We start from the raw sequence: 15,960 nt of genomic DNA, 5'->3' as shown, positions 1-15,960 counted from the left end.
CCCCACAATTCAATACATGAAATACTGTGATTGTAAACAGCTTCACATCTACTTCCTGACTGTCGCAAGGTGGCACCAATCTTGCAAGAGCTCTAAAGTTGGCATCAAGTTTAAATTGAGATAAGACTTAATAGAGCCAGGCAACAAATTCACTGTCAGTTAGATAAAAATGATCCCATTCAAATTTAATAACAATTATATTTCATATTCAAGTATAAATTCAAAAACTTATTACCAACTTTCCAATTCTAGTATCAGAAGCTTCATAAGTACTGTCACGACAAAATGTTCAGCCAGCTTTTAGTCATTCATCATAACCTTCATTATAATATCTGATGTCACCGTAAAAAATAAAGGCTGTAAAAATAAAAATAAAGTGACAAGTAAACTTCTACCATGACTTAAGTAAATACTTGATTGTGATTGTCTAATTAAAGTCATTCAGAGGTATATAATCACGTTATACAGGTCTCTGATTTTCCGTGTGCAATTATACATGGTTTACAGTGATGCCCTATTTTCGTCTGCCCACCAGCATGGCGGAAACAAAACAAACAACAGATACATCGATAGCTTATGGCGATTTTGCTGTCAGAAATTACACATCTGCTAATGCAGATAGACTTAACAATGATGAGCCCAAACTTGTGTTAATCAGATAAACAGGTGAAAAACATACAAAATTACTTCTCGAGCATAGAAACAAATATTCAGTTGAACAATCCTAAAACATCTTCTGCTTTCCAAAAATAAAATTCAGCAAGACAAATATGTTTACGTTGATTCCATATTATGCCAAAATTGATCAGGCTATTATTTGTTACATAATTTCCATTTAAGTGTTTTGTCAGATATTAGTGATGACACTGACCCTGACCGAGTAACGGAGCACGCATTAACATCGAACACCGAAGGAAAGCCTTGAGAAGCCACAAGGTCGCAACACACTTTTCAAAATGATGAAAAATGATATCCGTAGAATCAACTTTGAGCACAAATCACCGTGTAAGAGCCACCACAGTGAACCTTCTGTTGCGTGCAGATGAAGAAGCATGTGAAATCGTAAAGTTGAGAGGACACAAAAATGCAGCCTCTAAATTCATACCACAGAGACTCCTCATCACATCAAAAGCGCCTCTATTCTTCAATTTTGCAAGGTGCCAATTATCAGATGTCTCAAGTCATACCACCAGGGTACCCTCGTACAAACTGTCAGAACCTCTCCTGTTGCACCTTTTCAAATTTCCAATTGCCACGTCACGGTAAACAATTACTTCCAAAACTAGGTCAAGGTCATAAGTCGCTGCCATTATTCGCGTAAGTAATGGTTTATGTATGAATTTTAAACTGTGCACCAAGTTTTTTTGAAAATTCAGTTAATGATGGGTGATTAATACAGTGAATAAAGAAAACGTTATTTATTATTACTGAACCGGATGTGAGTTATTGACGGTTTAATCTACCATCACCCCATTTCGGGCGATACCACTTGAGATTGGAATGCGAGACCTCATCAAGTATTGATATGTTAAGAAGAAAGAGTTCCAACTGATATTGTTCATAAAGCAGTCATGGTAGAATGGAGGTAAACCTACTGTGTTTAGCACATACAGCTTGAACTATTATATGAAACTCACAGCTATTATAATTCTGTAATATTACCTTCAATTTCAAAACACTGTGAGTCGGTGTATCTCCTAATTATGTGCAACTCAAGTCTATACTGAGTGTAAAGTCCAGGCTTATACAGTAGTTCTGTTCTTATACAAGGCATCCACACAACCAGACAAGGACAACAGTCCTTTCTTGTTTACATAACCTAGGAATTATGATTTTAAATGGAAAGGTAGGCCTAATTTACTCAGAAGAGTCTACACTGTTGCCTGGGGCTAGTTTTTCCTTCTGGTTTGGTCAGCAATATGTAAATAATCGAGTCTGGACCAGGCAAACTAGTGATCAACAGCATGAGCATCGATCAAGGCAATTGGGATATGATGACATGTGTCAACCAAGACAGCGAGCCTGACTACCCGATCCCTATAGTCGCCTCTTACATTGGTTGCTGAAAACCAATTCCAACCCAGATCTTTTCCTTCTGGTATCATACTATTCACAACTTGTACACAAACACAAATGATCTCTCATCATAGAAGCACATGTGATACATGTGGTCTCACCTAAGGCAAGTGAGTATGTTCAAAATGGTCTCTGTTCACCCAGCAGAAAATGGGTACCCAGTGAGAAAAGTCATGTGACTATTAATCTTCTATCGCCTCACAGACAGCTTGGGTTATCCGAGGGTCATAATGATCAGATTGTCTGTGCTCTGAGCAACCGCAATGGATGGAAAAAAGCTCATAATAAATGCACTTGTTATTACTTCAGTGTACTGGGCGAGATCTCCACCCGACCTGGATATAACTTGCAAGCAAATACTGTTTTCAATAGTGTTATCACACTGCGGCATGTCACAGGTTTATGTAGGTGCAAGCGTATATGTCTGTAGACAAATCAATTACATAGTTAAGCCAAAGCATTACCTTGATCCTTTAAATCTGTATCAAAATAGTATGTCCTATATATAAGCCAAAATACCTATATCTTCTTGTCTTGATCCTTCATCAAATATAGAATATCAGCCAATCTGGAAAGTTAACCCTGTTGTTACACAACCTGGAAACAAGAGTTCATGTATGACTGCAGATAAGCCAAAGGACTAAAAAAGTATTCTGTAGACAGAGGTCGGCTTATCTAAAGCTGACACTTTCATCAAACTTTTTTTCCCAGTGGTACAATAACTACGTATCGCTTCTTGTGAATGAAGAAGAGAAAATAACTTTGTCAGTGAAGCTGTCAGACTTGCAATTAAACATCGTCTAGTCATGATGATTTACCTTTTCAGGGCTATTTTTTTTTTCTAGGCATTTTATCGTATGCAGGGATTAAGATTACCGTGTGTATTTGTCTTGTAAACAGAGACGGAAGTAGCAATGAGCTGTGCACGCGTTTATCCCCTTCTAATAGGTATTTACTTAAAACATACCCAATAGCATAACAGAAATTTTAATGCAGTTTTTGGACTGACTGACTGACTGAGTTTAGTTTTACGCCGCTTTTTAGCAATATTCCAGCAATATCACGGCGGGGGACACCAGAAATGGGCTTAACACATTGTGCCCATGTGGGGAATCGAACCCGGGTCTTCGGCGTGACGAGCCAACGCTTTAACCACTAGGCTACCCTAGTTTTTGCCCCTCAGTTTTTGGAAGAATAGCATCATGAACTATTATTTTATCAAGAGAAACATAGTTTAGCATTACGATATTTTTATTGCAGGTTTTACCCTACACATTTTGAACATGTATATTTGACCTGTCATCTCTGTGGTTTCGTGTGATCTTGTTACTTCCATTGCGAAAACAGTGATCATCCAGCTATGAGATAAGTGACATTTAAAGAGATAAGTATAGATACGTATCCATTTTCCCTGTCAACTAGTTAGTTACGTGTGAATAGTGGCAATAGGATTGTGGTTGATGGGAATAATGTAAACAGAATGTTTTTAATCAATTTTATTTATTTTATGAAATAATTGAAAATTTGAATACAAATTGTATATTTAAAAGACTAAACCTATGACATTTTGATATATGTTTACATTAGTTTTAGCAAAGTTGTGTGTCCCTCCAACAGTTATCTCTGCTGTGAACTCTGTTCCATAGAGTCCACTTTACCTTACTCGGAATACATAATAAATTGCCAATAAATACTGTTTACTATGGGGTTCTCACTCAGGTATGGTCCACAGTGGTATCTGGAATACCAAATATGGTTGACAGCACATCATTTGGCAGTGTGAGTGAGTGAGTGAGTGAGTGAGTGAGTGAGTGAGTGAGTGAGTGAGTGAGTGAGTGAGTGAGTGAGTGAGTGAGTGAGTGATGAGTGAGTGAGTGAGTGAGTGAGTGGAGTGAGTGAGTGAGTGAGTGAGTGAGTGAGTGTGGTGAGTGAGTGAGTGAGTGGTGAGGTGAGTGAGTGAGTGAGTGAGTGAGTGAGTGAGTGAGTGAGTGAGTGAGTGAGTGAGTGAGTGAGTGAGTGAGTGAGTGAGAGTGGTGAGTGAGTGAGTGAGTGAGTGAGTGAGTGAGTGAGTGAGTGAGTGAGTGAGTGATGAGTGAGTGAGTGAGTGAGTGAGTGAGTGAGTGAGTGAGTGTGTGTGTGTGTGTGTGTGTGTGTGTGTGTGTGTGTGTGTGTGTGTGTGTGTTCGGCCTAACAAACACAACGGTAAATGTTATTTTCATATGTATCCCTAACAAAACGACTACAATGCGAAAAAATACATGTGAAAAACAAACCTTCTAATGGATGAATTATGTGAGAGACACAAACCTCAAACCCAAAGAAATGACCTAAAACCTAACACTGACAAGATCAAGACACAGGTACCAATGTGATTGACTTACTGTAATATCAACAGTCTGTCTTTGACAGGTATCCAAGGTATCCCGGTAAAGTCTGACATACCCTGCAGCGCCCAACTGACATACCCTGCAGTGCCCAACTGACATACATAGCTTACCGATTCCCCACTTCCTTACCCACAGACTGCCCACGTGACAGTTGGACTGACCCAGGGGTCACAAACAAGATCTAATCATTGCCTCTGTCTTGTCAACAGATCAATGACCGTCACAAGCTGGAGATCAACATGGTCTTAGGAGTCAATGAGATGAGCAGCAGCAGCTACACGCTCCCTGTCCATCACATGACACATCCACCAACAAACCAGTGTCGTTTCCTCGTCTGAGTTGACTGTAGAGAGTGTTTGCTGTGCGGATCGGACCCACAGTGTCTAAGGTCGTATTCACGCAGTAAACACTATTCTTAGCCTATTGAGTTCATTGGCCTGATCTGTGACGCTTGCTATGAATGACGGAATTATTCTTCAATGCTATTATTTACTGAGAAACAGAGTGTAATATGACATGAGATTCTATTCAGCTAAAAATGATTTGCTTTTATCTGGGAGTAATACTTTTTAGGGATTATTATTATGAAGATCATAAATGTCTACAATCTATTGATATACAACTCAAATACTGACATGGATATTGTGAATGTCCAGGTGTGTGGAGCCTGGAACTCACTGCTTGCAGCTGTCGCCATACAAGTAGTATTCATACTGCCACAGAATAGATGCATTTACCTCTCATTTATACTGGGAGGAACTTGAAGACACATTTCAGTTGGTGACCTGTAATTATTTGATGTATTGACTAATATACTAGCTAACAGAACTTCGAGAACACCTGACTCTTTTACATGACTATGGTTAATCTGTCAGGGCCATAACTGATTTATGACAGTCATATGAACAAATCTGATAAATCCCAATTGGTTCAATGCCTTGAATGAAACTGGTTGAAAAGAGCTTGAGTGCATTCCTTCTCAAGTGGGTGGGGCTAGATCGGTAAGCTCGCCTAATGAGTGAGAGAGGAAAGTTCACACAGTTTTTAGCAATATTCCATCAATATCATTGCAGGGACAATGGAAAAGGGCAGTTGCCTCTTCGAACCTATGTATTTATTTTGTTGCGGTGTGTGACAAAAGTGAATGGGTGGTTTGTTACCCAAAGTGCTCACATCTTTATGCATCGTAGCATTTTTCTTTAGCAATCACTATCTTCTGTACTGAAACATTAACAACCATTACCACCGAAACTATTGTACATTAACTGTGAAAAATATATATATGTTAACATATCACCACTTATTTTTCACTGTATATCTTAATTAGCTGTTGACTGCCACCTGTATGATTACTATATTAACTTGCATTTTTTGAAAACTTATTACTTAATTATCCGATTCACTGCTACCATACAACTTGAGAAACTGTTTCCGTTTATACTATTGCAGCAAAGTTTCAGCATATTATACAATTTGGGCCCAGAGCTGTAGTCATAGTACATGTAGTTCCTTACAGTTATAGAGGTGCTAGATATGCTTAACATAGGTGTTAAAATCTGTAGAGGTTCAAGGAAAATCAAATCTAAGCTTTTATGCTATTTACTTGCGATGCATAAACCAGGCTTACTTCTAAACAGTGTCTTATTTATCTCCACACCACATGTTACAGACCTGACCTATTTTGAGATTAAGATCCATTGAATGTCACAGCTTGGCTTACAGTGCTGGTTGGTCAAATATTGTTTCGCTATGCTTAACTATTCAATCGATTGGGATAACCCCAAAAAGTTTCTCCTCTACAATAGTACTTTCATAGTGAGTGAGTGCATGAGTTTTGACTTATACTGCTTTTAGCAATATTCCAGCAATATCACAGCAGGGGACACCAGTAACAGGCTTCATAAATTGTACCCATGTGGGGAATCAAACCCGGATCTTCGGCATGATGAGCGAACACCTTAACCACTAAGCTACACAACTGGTGCACACAAGCAAGAAAAAGTTACCTGATTCAAGTACACCTCATGTCAACAAGTTTTCAGACCCAGCGAGGAACACACCAGACTAGCATATCTAGGATGTGATAAGGATCTCGACTGTAGATACAGACAACTATATTTGTCCCACTTCACTGAATATGTCACTTGACAAGATACCTTTTGAGATAACCGAAATATTGACAATTTTGGCGCCCAGATAGTGAGGAATAAAGGTGACTATCCTTTTGTCTAATTTGAACACCAGTTAATGTTACTTGACCTACTGGTGGAGTTTCCTAACTTACTCATAATCCATGCAAGCTTTATCCACTTACAACTTGTCCAGCAGATTTGTATTCAAGCCGCCCCGCAGAGAGTCTGGAATACGGTGAGGTGTGAGCGGAATGAGGCACAGCAGTCGGTAATCTTTACAGCAACATCACAGTCAGCAATATTATTGCAACATCGGGGACAGCAATATAACATCACAGCGGTACCACAGCTAGCGATAGTACAGCAATACAATAGTGGTACCACAGCTAGCAATATTACAGCAATACCACAGCTAGCAATATCACAGCAATACCACAGCTAGCAATATCACAGCAATACCACAGCTAGCAATATTACAGCAACATCACAGCAAGCTACATCCCTGCAACACCACCGCAGTGCTACCGAGCAATACCACAACAATGTCACAGTCAACATATACTTGTTTTACTATGACATTATTAACTAAGACATCGCTTATCCTTACCTCAGACCTACTCCACAACAGCCTAGTTAGCCCGTGTTTACAACAGTAATATTTTACTTAGCTAAGTGTTGGGAATAGGCTGAAATCTCACAGTTGATGACTGGTTCAATACCAACAAAGAATCTTCAAACAAAATTAGTTAGCGTCATTTTTTAAATTTTCCTCTTTAGGTTGTTTTTGCATATAAGTATAAAGAAAAACATTCGGTTCTCGGTTGTTATTTGTTTTATTTAGAAACCGTGCAAACTGCATTTGCAAATTTCATATCCAATGTAAAATGATGGAAAAGAAGCAACTTTAAAGTGATGACTAGTATATCATGAAAAAAACTTCCAACAGTCCTCAAGAAATATTCAGTCATGACTTTTCAGTAAGTGAAGTGAGTTTTCTAAGAATTAAACACATTTTCAGGCCCTGACAACATCCTAGATATGTTCCATCGTCAAGTATTTCAGACTCTATTACAGTGGTTCCAAAATCGTTTGTGTTCGATTATGAGAAAATGTCATAGATTGCTTGGTCGTTTGATTATTTCTATTAATCTTTTATTATTTCTATTAATCGGAACACTACTATTACCTTGCCTTACACAAATTATTCATCAATTTGTTTGTAAACATTCACTACCTCTTCCAACCTGTGGTAGGCACCTTTACACAACAACCTCTTTATTTCCACAACAGTCAATAAACAAAAACAATCTATTCATCCTGGCATCATGACATTTTCAGCAGAAATCCACTGAAAGGAAAACCAACTGCGATGACAAAAGTACAAAGAAAAAATGCACAGCTGTGTTAAAATGCCTGAACACCTAAAGACAAACCATTCAAACTGAGGATTCCATTAAAAATAACCATTTTCATATCACCAATACCATTTATTTCAGAGAAACCTGAAACCTATGTGACCTTTAACATTTGTAAAAGCTCATTCTGCTTCTGAAAAACAATATAATGACATGGCGTGGAATTACTGGTATGGAATAACACATGGTTAGCTGAGGAATGTCGTAGAGTTACCAAGGTGGCATCTTACTACATGACAAATACTGATCCATCTCAACAAAGCTGGGGGCCATCTCAACAGTTTCCTGTAGCAATGGTTGGTTGGTTCGTTGTCTTGAGCTGTAGTCATCAATGTTGCAGCTGCAACATGGTTGCATGTCAGTAATTGAATATGGGCCACTGCAGCCATGTGAGGAATCAAACCTGGGCTGTTGGTGTGACAAGTGAACACTGGAAATAACCACTCTACTCTACGATCAATACTGGAAGTAACAAGTCTTCTCCCACCTTCAGTAAGTCATCACCCACCTTCAGTAAGTCATCCTCCACCTTCAGTAAGTCATCCCCCACTTTCAGTAAGTCTTCCCCCACCTTCAGAAAGTCATCCCCCACCTTCAGTAAGTCATCTCCCATTTTCAGTAAGTCATCCCCCACCTTCAGAAAGTCCTCCCGACCTTCAGTAAGTCATCTCCCACCTTCAGTAAGTCATCTCCCACCTTCAGTAAGTCATCTCCCACCTTCTGCAAGTCGTCCCGACCTTCAGCAAGTCATCTTCCACCTTCAGTAAGTCATCTCCCACCTTCAGCAAGTCATCCCCCACCTTCAGTAAGTCATCTCCCACCTTCAGTACCAGTTCTCCCACCTTCAGTAAGTCATCTCCCACCTTCAGCAAGTCATCTCCCACCTTCAGCGAGTCATCTCCCACCTTCATCTCCCACCTTCAGTAAGTCATCCCCCACCTTCAGAAAGTCATCCCGACCTTCAATAAGTCATCTCCCACCTTCAGAAAGTCATCCCGACCTTCAGTAAGTCATCTCCCACCTTCAAGTCATCTCCCACCTTCAGCAAGTCATCTTCCACCTTCAGCAAGTCATCTCCCACCTTCAGTAAGTCATGCCCCATCTTCAGTAAGTCATCCCCCACCTTCAGTAAGTCATCCCCCATCTTCAGTAAGTCATCTCTCATCTTCAGTAAGTCATTAAGTCATCTCCCACCTTCAGTAAGTGATCTCCCATCTTCAGTAAGTCATCCCACACCTTTAGTAAGTCATTTCCCACCTTCAGTAAGTCATCCCCCACCTGCCGTAAGTCATTCCCTACCTTCAGTAAGTCATTTCCCACCTTCAGTAAGTCATCCCCCACCTGCTGTAAGTCATTCCCTACCTTCTGTAAGTCATTTCCCACCTTCAGCAAGTCATCCCCAACCTTCACTAAGTCATCCCCCACCTGCTGTAAGTCATCCCCTACCTTCAGTAAGTCATCCCCAACCTTCAGTAAGTCATCCCCCACCTGCTGTAAGTCATTCCCTACCTTCAGTAAGTCATCCCCGACCTTCAGTAAGTCATCCAACATCTTCAGTTACATCATCCCCAACCTTGAGTAATGTCTTCGCCCATCTAGAGTAAATTCATCGCCAACCTTCATTCAGCCCCTAATTCCAGTAACCCATCCCTTTCCTTCAGTAAACCATATCCACCTTCAATAAACCAGCCCCTAATTCCAGTAACCCATCCCTTTCCTTCAGTAAACCATATCCACCTTCAATAAACCAGCCCCTAATTCCAGTAACCCACCCCTTTCCTTCAGTAAATCATATCTACCTTCAATAAACCAGCCTCTAATTTCAGTAACCCACCCCTTTCCTTCAGTAAACCATATCCACCTTCAATAAACCAGCCCCTAATTTCAGTAACCCACCTCTTTCCTTCAGTAAACCATATCCACCTTCAATAAACTGGCCCCAGCAGCTAGCAATTGTCTCCATCACCTAATCCCAGTTGAAAATTTATGCACGCCCAGCAGTAATGGAATTGGAAGACAGACTGGCTTTAAATAATTGTTTGCAAACAACACAGTCGAAACAATTTGTACTCTCTATACTTAAATGATCATCCCTACATTGAACTGCTAATTATTAACCGGTTTCCACACCAAATTACCTCCTACCATCCAGGGCCCTGTTCATTACAACACTTACAGTGGTAAAATTGCTTGGTAGAAATAGCCTTGGTCCAAAAAGCAATCTTCATACTTACATGACGGGAATTCATACTCAAGATTAACTCATGCCTGCTGAAGCACGAAGATCATTGTGGGGGAAGATCGTTGAACACCTTGTTGATTCTAACACGTCCAACTCAAGGCATATATCAGAGACTGGCTTTGCTTTCTCCAGTCATACGAAGGTAACATCTTTCCTGTGATTTGGTTTGTTGTTTTACGCTGCAATATTCCAGCTATATGGCAGCGGTCTGTAAATAACTGTGTCTGGACCAGACAATCCAGTGATCAATAGCATGAACATCAATCTATGCAAATGGGATATGATGACTTGTGTCAACAAGTCAGAGAGCCTGACCACTCGATTCTGTTAGTCGCCTCTTACGACAAGCATGGGTTGCTGAAGAACCCGGATCTTCACGGACCTATTTCCTGTGAACAAATGAGAGGCTGGTAACACCAGTGAGCACACAGTGAAGGTATATTTCTATCCCATCCAACACACTGGAGTGAGGGTATTTACTGTTCTGTGACGCTCTTTGGAACTACAGTTTGTCTATGAATAACTCAGCTTTTCATTGGTAGCCTGTACTACATTTCATTTGTTTTTCTGTCAATCTATCATCCACGTGTTGATATGGAATGAGTGAGGTTAGTTTTACGGGGCTTTTTAGCAATATTCCGGCAATATCATGGCGGAGGACAACAGAAATGGGCTTCACACATTGTACCCATGTGGGACATCCCGGGAAATCAGCATGACGAGCGGACACTTTAACCACTGATATAGAATGAGATGGACAGGGTTCTGGATCAGAATGCTGAATAGGTTTTGTTTTGGATTCTTGTTTGTTTGTTGTTTAACACCGCATTCAGCAATATTCCAGCAGTATGGCAGGGGTTTGTAAATAAACAAGTCTGGACCAGATAATCCAGTGATCAACACCAGGAGCATCAATAAGCAACTGCAACATGATAATAAATATTACACATCAAACTAAGGCATCATTCAATGGTGGAATGCATGTGTGGCCATACCTAATGCTTGGAAATCATAACATTAGCTCACATGTTTATTTACTCAATGCTGACTTCTAAATTTAACTTGCATTTGATAAGCTATATATTTAAAGCAGCAGCTTGTTGTTTTTGTATATGTTTTATAACTGATACTAGAATACTAAGTTTCAGTGATAACGGCAAACTATTCACACTGTGCCTGTGAAAAGGTTGCTGGTTCATAAACTGATACACTAACGCTTAGTCTCTGAATATATATAAATTTGATAGCAACAAACAAACCCATTTAAATAGAAAAAGTGCCCCAGGGGAGTCCAAACCTGAACCTGAGGAAATCTAGACTTGTTTCATTTAGGGCTTTAACATTGCATGGAGGCCTTGGCAGGAGGGAAAATAATGTGGTTCAGGGACTGTGAGACAGACTAATAAACTGATTCCATGGTTGGTTACACTTGGTATGTAAGCTTTGTCCTTTTAGCTGTTTAGACAGGAACCCTGTGTCATGCTTTTCACTCTTGTGAAGGGACTCATTTCATTTGGGTTACAGGGTGGTGGGGTAGCCTAGTGGTTAAAGCATTACCTCATCACGTCCAAGACCTGGGTTTGATCCCCCACAAAGGCAGTGATATTGCTGGAATATAGCTATAAGCGACGTAAAACTAAATTCATTCAACTAAACCGGTCATTTGGGTTACAGTCTCCAGAAATGTCCAGGGCGGGTTGGAATAACATCTAAAGTCTGCACTTATTTTGGTTAGAGGCAAGAAAGAGAGTAACCCTCTTGAAACTCACTCACTTAGGATCTGGGACATTAACTTTCCTCAGGGAAACATAAACACAATTCTTCATAGATTGTCATTTAGTTGCATATGACAGAATAGTTGACAGATTCCTAATTACTTAGCCCATACTGCCAATTTCTTCTGTCAAAATACTGACAAATGAGAATATTTTCCACACAAAGACACCCAGATTACTTATAGAAGCCTATAGATTTTGCAATCACTTTTATGAGAATCAAGTATCAATATTACAATATACATAAAACAACCGATATGTTTTAGTATCAAATCAAACCTTTGTCCTCTCAAACATCAAATATTTGATGTAACAAAATATGAATACACTTGCAAATTAAACCCATTGATTATTACATAAATCAAGTCCAAAATGACTTGTCCATGATTTTACATGCATAGGAGCATTAAAAGGAGGCTACAGCTCTTGATATGATCCCTGAAGAAAGCGGAGTCACATTGTTGACAGTTTCCCAAAGGTTTTGCAGCTCTGTCATGGACATCGCAGACTAATGACCTTGACACATGGACGTCCCTGATCACGTGTCTGTAACGCACGCTGATGATTACAACATTAAGGAACCCTCATAATACATTATAACCATACTGTCTCCAGGGTAACCAAAGGTCTCTACACATTACTGCAATTTATCACATGTCATGATTTGCATTGTAGATGAAGACCCGCTGCAGCCTCTTCAGCATCACCAGGATTCAGTGTCCACCAGACATGTGAGCTTAGACATATCCTGATGCCAGAAGAAATGATGATATTGAAGAAACCATACACAAGCCACGAGAGATAGATTCTGTTATTCTGTGTGAATATTTTCTTCTAATTGGAGACACTAGAGACGTTATCGAGATATTGTCTCACGACAGACTGAAATCTTGCATACTAGTAAATCCAAATAAAATAGATAAGACTTTGCAGGTTATGATTTAGATTTTGGTTATCCATATGCCAATATTTGCCCGTCTAGTTTTCACTTTGTCATTACTTAAAACAAAGTAACCTGTTCATTACCAAAAAATGCAACCCAACGATCAAAGGATAGATGTGGGTGGGAAAATTTGAATAACAAATAATAATATGCCACTGTAACCTAAAGATTCTGAGATATTAAAATACATGTACATACAGTTCCACAATTAACTTTAAGATGCATCCACAGTGCCAGGAATAGTTCTTCAGTGGCACCAGGACCAACTGACCTCATGGTGATTCTTCTGGAGGTACTGCACACCTGACCTCCACCTCACCAACAGGGGAGTCTCTAGGGGAGAGTCTCAGACCATAGTTCACATCTAGTTTAGCAGCATATAAAATGAAATAGAACTGAAAATCCCCAAATACTTTAGCTCTGTTAACAAAGGCATGCTGAGGGAATGCATGACTCCAATAATGAGTTGTTTGTGGGTTGGTGAAAGCCATGCTCAGCTATAGTCCAGCCATATGACTGTGGCCTGTAGGTGATAGAAACTGAACCAGACACGTGTGGTCGATACTGTGAGCACACAATTCATGCTGTGTGGGTATGATGACACACATTGAACCAAGTCACCAAGCATGATTGAGAGATGTGTTATACTGCTACATGATCAGATCCATGGAAGGATCTACTTGAGTTGAGAATACAAGGAATAGTCAACAATGTCTGATGACAACAGCAATGATCAACACTGTCTGGATGTGATGACCTCAACAATGATCAACACTGTCTGGATGTGATGACCTCAACAATGATCAACACTGTCTGGATGTGATGACCTCAACAATGATCAACACTGTCTGGATGTGATGACCTCAACAATGATCAACACTGTCTGGATGTGATGACCTCAACAATGATCAACACTGTCTGGATGTGATGACCTCAACAATGATCAACACTGTCTGGATGTGATGACCTCAACAATGATCAACACACTGTCTGGATGTGATGACCTCAACAATGATCAACACTGTCTGGATGTGATGACCTCAACAATGATCAACACTGTCTGGATGTGATGACCTCAACAATGATCAACACTGTCTGGATGTGATGACCTCAACAATGATCAACACTGTCTGGATGTGATGACCTCAACAATGATCAACACACTGTCTGGATGTGATGACCTCAACAATGATCAACACTGTCTGGATGTGATGACCTCAACAATGATCAACACTGTCTGGATGTGATGACCTCAACAATGATCAACACTGTCTGGATGTGATGACCTCAACAATGATCAACACTGTCTGGATGTGATGACCTCAACAATGATCAACACTGTCTGGATGTGATGACCTCAACAATGATCAACACACTGTCTGGATGTGATGACCTCAACAATGATCAACACTGTCTGGATGTGATGACCTCAACAATGATCAACACTGTCTGGATGTGATGACCTCAACAATGATCAACACTGGATGTGATGACCTCAACAATGATCAACACTGGATGTGATGACCTCAACAATGATCAACACTGGATGTGATGACCTCAACAATGATCAACACTGGATGTGATGACCTCAACAATGATCAATACTGGATGTGATCTACAGCCAGTTATCTCCATATAAAACAAGCCTGAGGTGTTGTGAACTCCCACTTACTTAGGGTAGTGTACACCTCTGAGATCCATGGGGATGACGGGCATGGTGTTCTTGAGTGAGTGAGTAAGTGAGTGAGTTGGGTCTTACGTCGCTTTTAGCATTATTCCAGCAATATGATGGCGAGGGACAACAGAAATGGGCTTCACACATTGTACCCATGTGGGTCTTCAGCGTGACAAGTGAACACTTTAACCGCTAGGCTACCGCATGTCCCTAGTGTACTGGAGATCCCGGAGAACACAAGAGAGGGAGAAGACTGTGCCACATCAATCCTTCATTGCTCTGGCCTTAATCCTCTACTGAAGGGTACAGTTCGAGTGATTATAGCCAGACAACTGTGGCAGCATGATGTCATCACAATGTTTACAATGAACACAGGTGTATTTGTGGGATGATCTAAATCTTCAAAACTACCAACTGAGTCAATGTTGTTGTACTCTTCAGTTGACAGGTGTATGGCTGTAACTCAGCCCTTGATGACCTGGTATCTGTGACCCTCCACAAGGGCACCATGACATTACTATGTCATATACACCTTGTGTACACCATTGGAAGACATATAGTCAATTACTCATAGTAACAGTAACATTAAATGGAGTAAGGCTGTGAATATTTGTCGTGCACTGCAGCTAATAGTGGACATGTACTTAATGAAGAGCATGTATGTACCTGGTGCCCATTCAACTCTGCATTTTGGTATCAGGAACACATTCTACTCTGAGACTTGGGACTAGGTACCTATTCCATAATGTGTCTGGAATCCAGGTACCCATTCCGTAGTGTGTCAGGGATCCAGGTACCCATTCTATAGTGTGTCGGGATCCAGGCACCCATTCTATAGTGTGTAGGATCCAGGTACCCATTCTATAGTGTGTGTAGGATCCAGGCACCCATTCTATAGGGAGTCGGGGATCCAGGCACCCATTCTATAGTGTGTCTAGGATCCAGGTACAAATTCTATTCTATAGTGTGTCTAGGATCCAGGTACCCATTCTATAGTATGTGTAGGATCCAGGTACCATTCTATAGTGTGTGTAGGATCCAGGTACCAATTCTATAGTGTGTCTAGGATCCAAGCACCCATTCTATAGTGTCTCTTCAGCAACTATAATGCTTGCCATCTAATTTGGTTGACCCCTTAAACCTAGTCTACAAGTCTGAGATTAGCGTAACACTACAACAGTAGCATGTCACCACACATGATCTTCATTACCTTCACCAGACACAGCAGAAATATCACCACACATGATCTTCACTAGCTTTACCTTACACTAGACACATCACCACAAATGATCTTCACTAGCTTTACCTTACACTA

At 40.3% G+C, this 15,960-nt stretch overlaps 1 long non-coding RNA gene across 1 annotated transcript; it reads left to right on the top strand.

Moving 5' to 3' along the window:
• Positions 1–1,490: 1,490 nt before the first annotated feature.
• Positions 1,491–13,136, top strand: LOC124262237. The gene is made up of 3 exons (XR_006894528.1): positions 1,491–1,585; positions 4,673–4,851; positions 12,703–13,136. It is a non-coding gene; the product is annotated as an uncharacterized LOC124262237 (long non-coding RNA).
• Positions 13,137–15,960: the final 2,824 nt, after the last annotated feature.

This window comes from Haliotis rubra, unplaced genomic scaffold (genome assembly GCF_003918875.1).
Source record: "Haliotis rubra isolate DU_JTF1 unplaced genomic scaffold, ASM391887v1 Scf829, whole genome shotgun sequence".
Lineage (NCBI taxonomy): Eukaryota > Metazoa > Mollusca > Gastropoda > Lepetellida > Haliotidae > Haliotis > Haliotis rubra.
The sequence above is the reverse complement of the archived record's forward strand: the minus strand, read 5'-3'. Positions and strand labels throughout refer to the sequence as shown.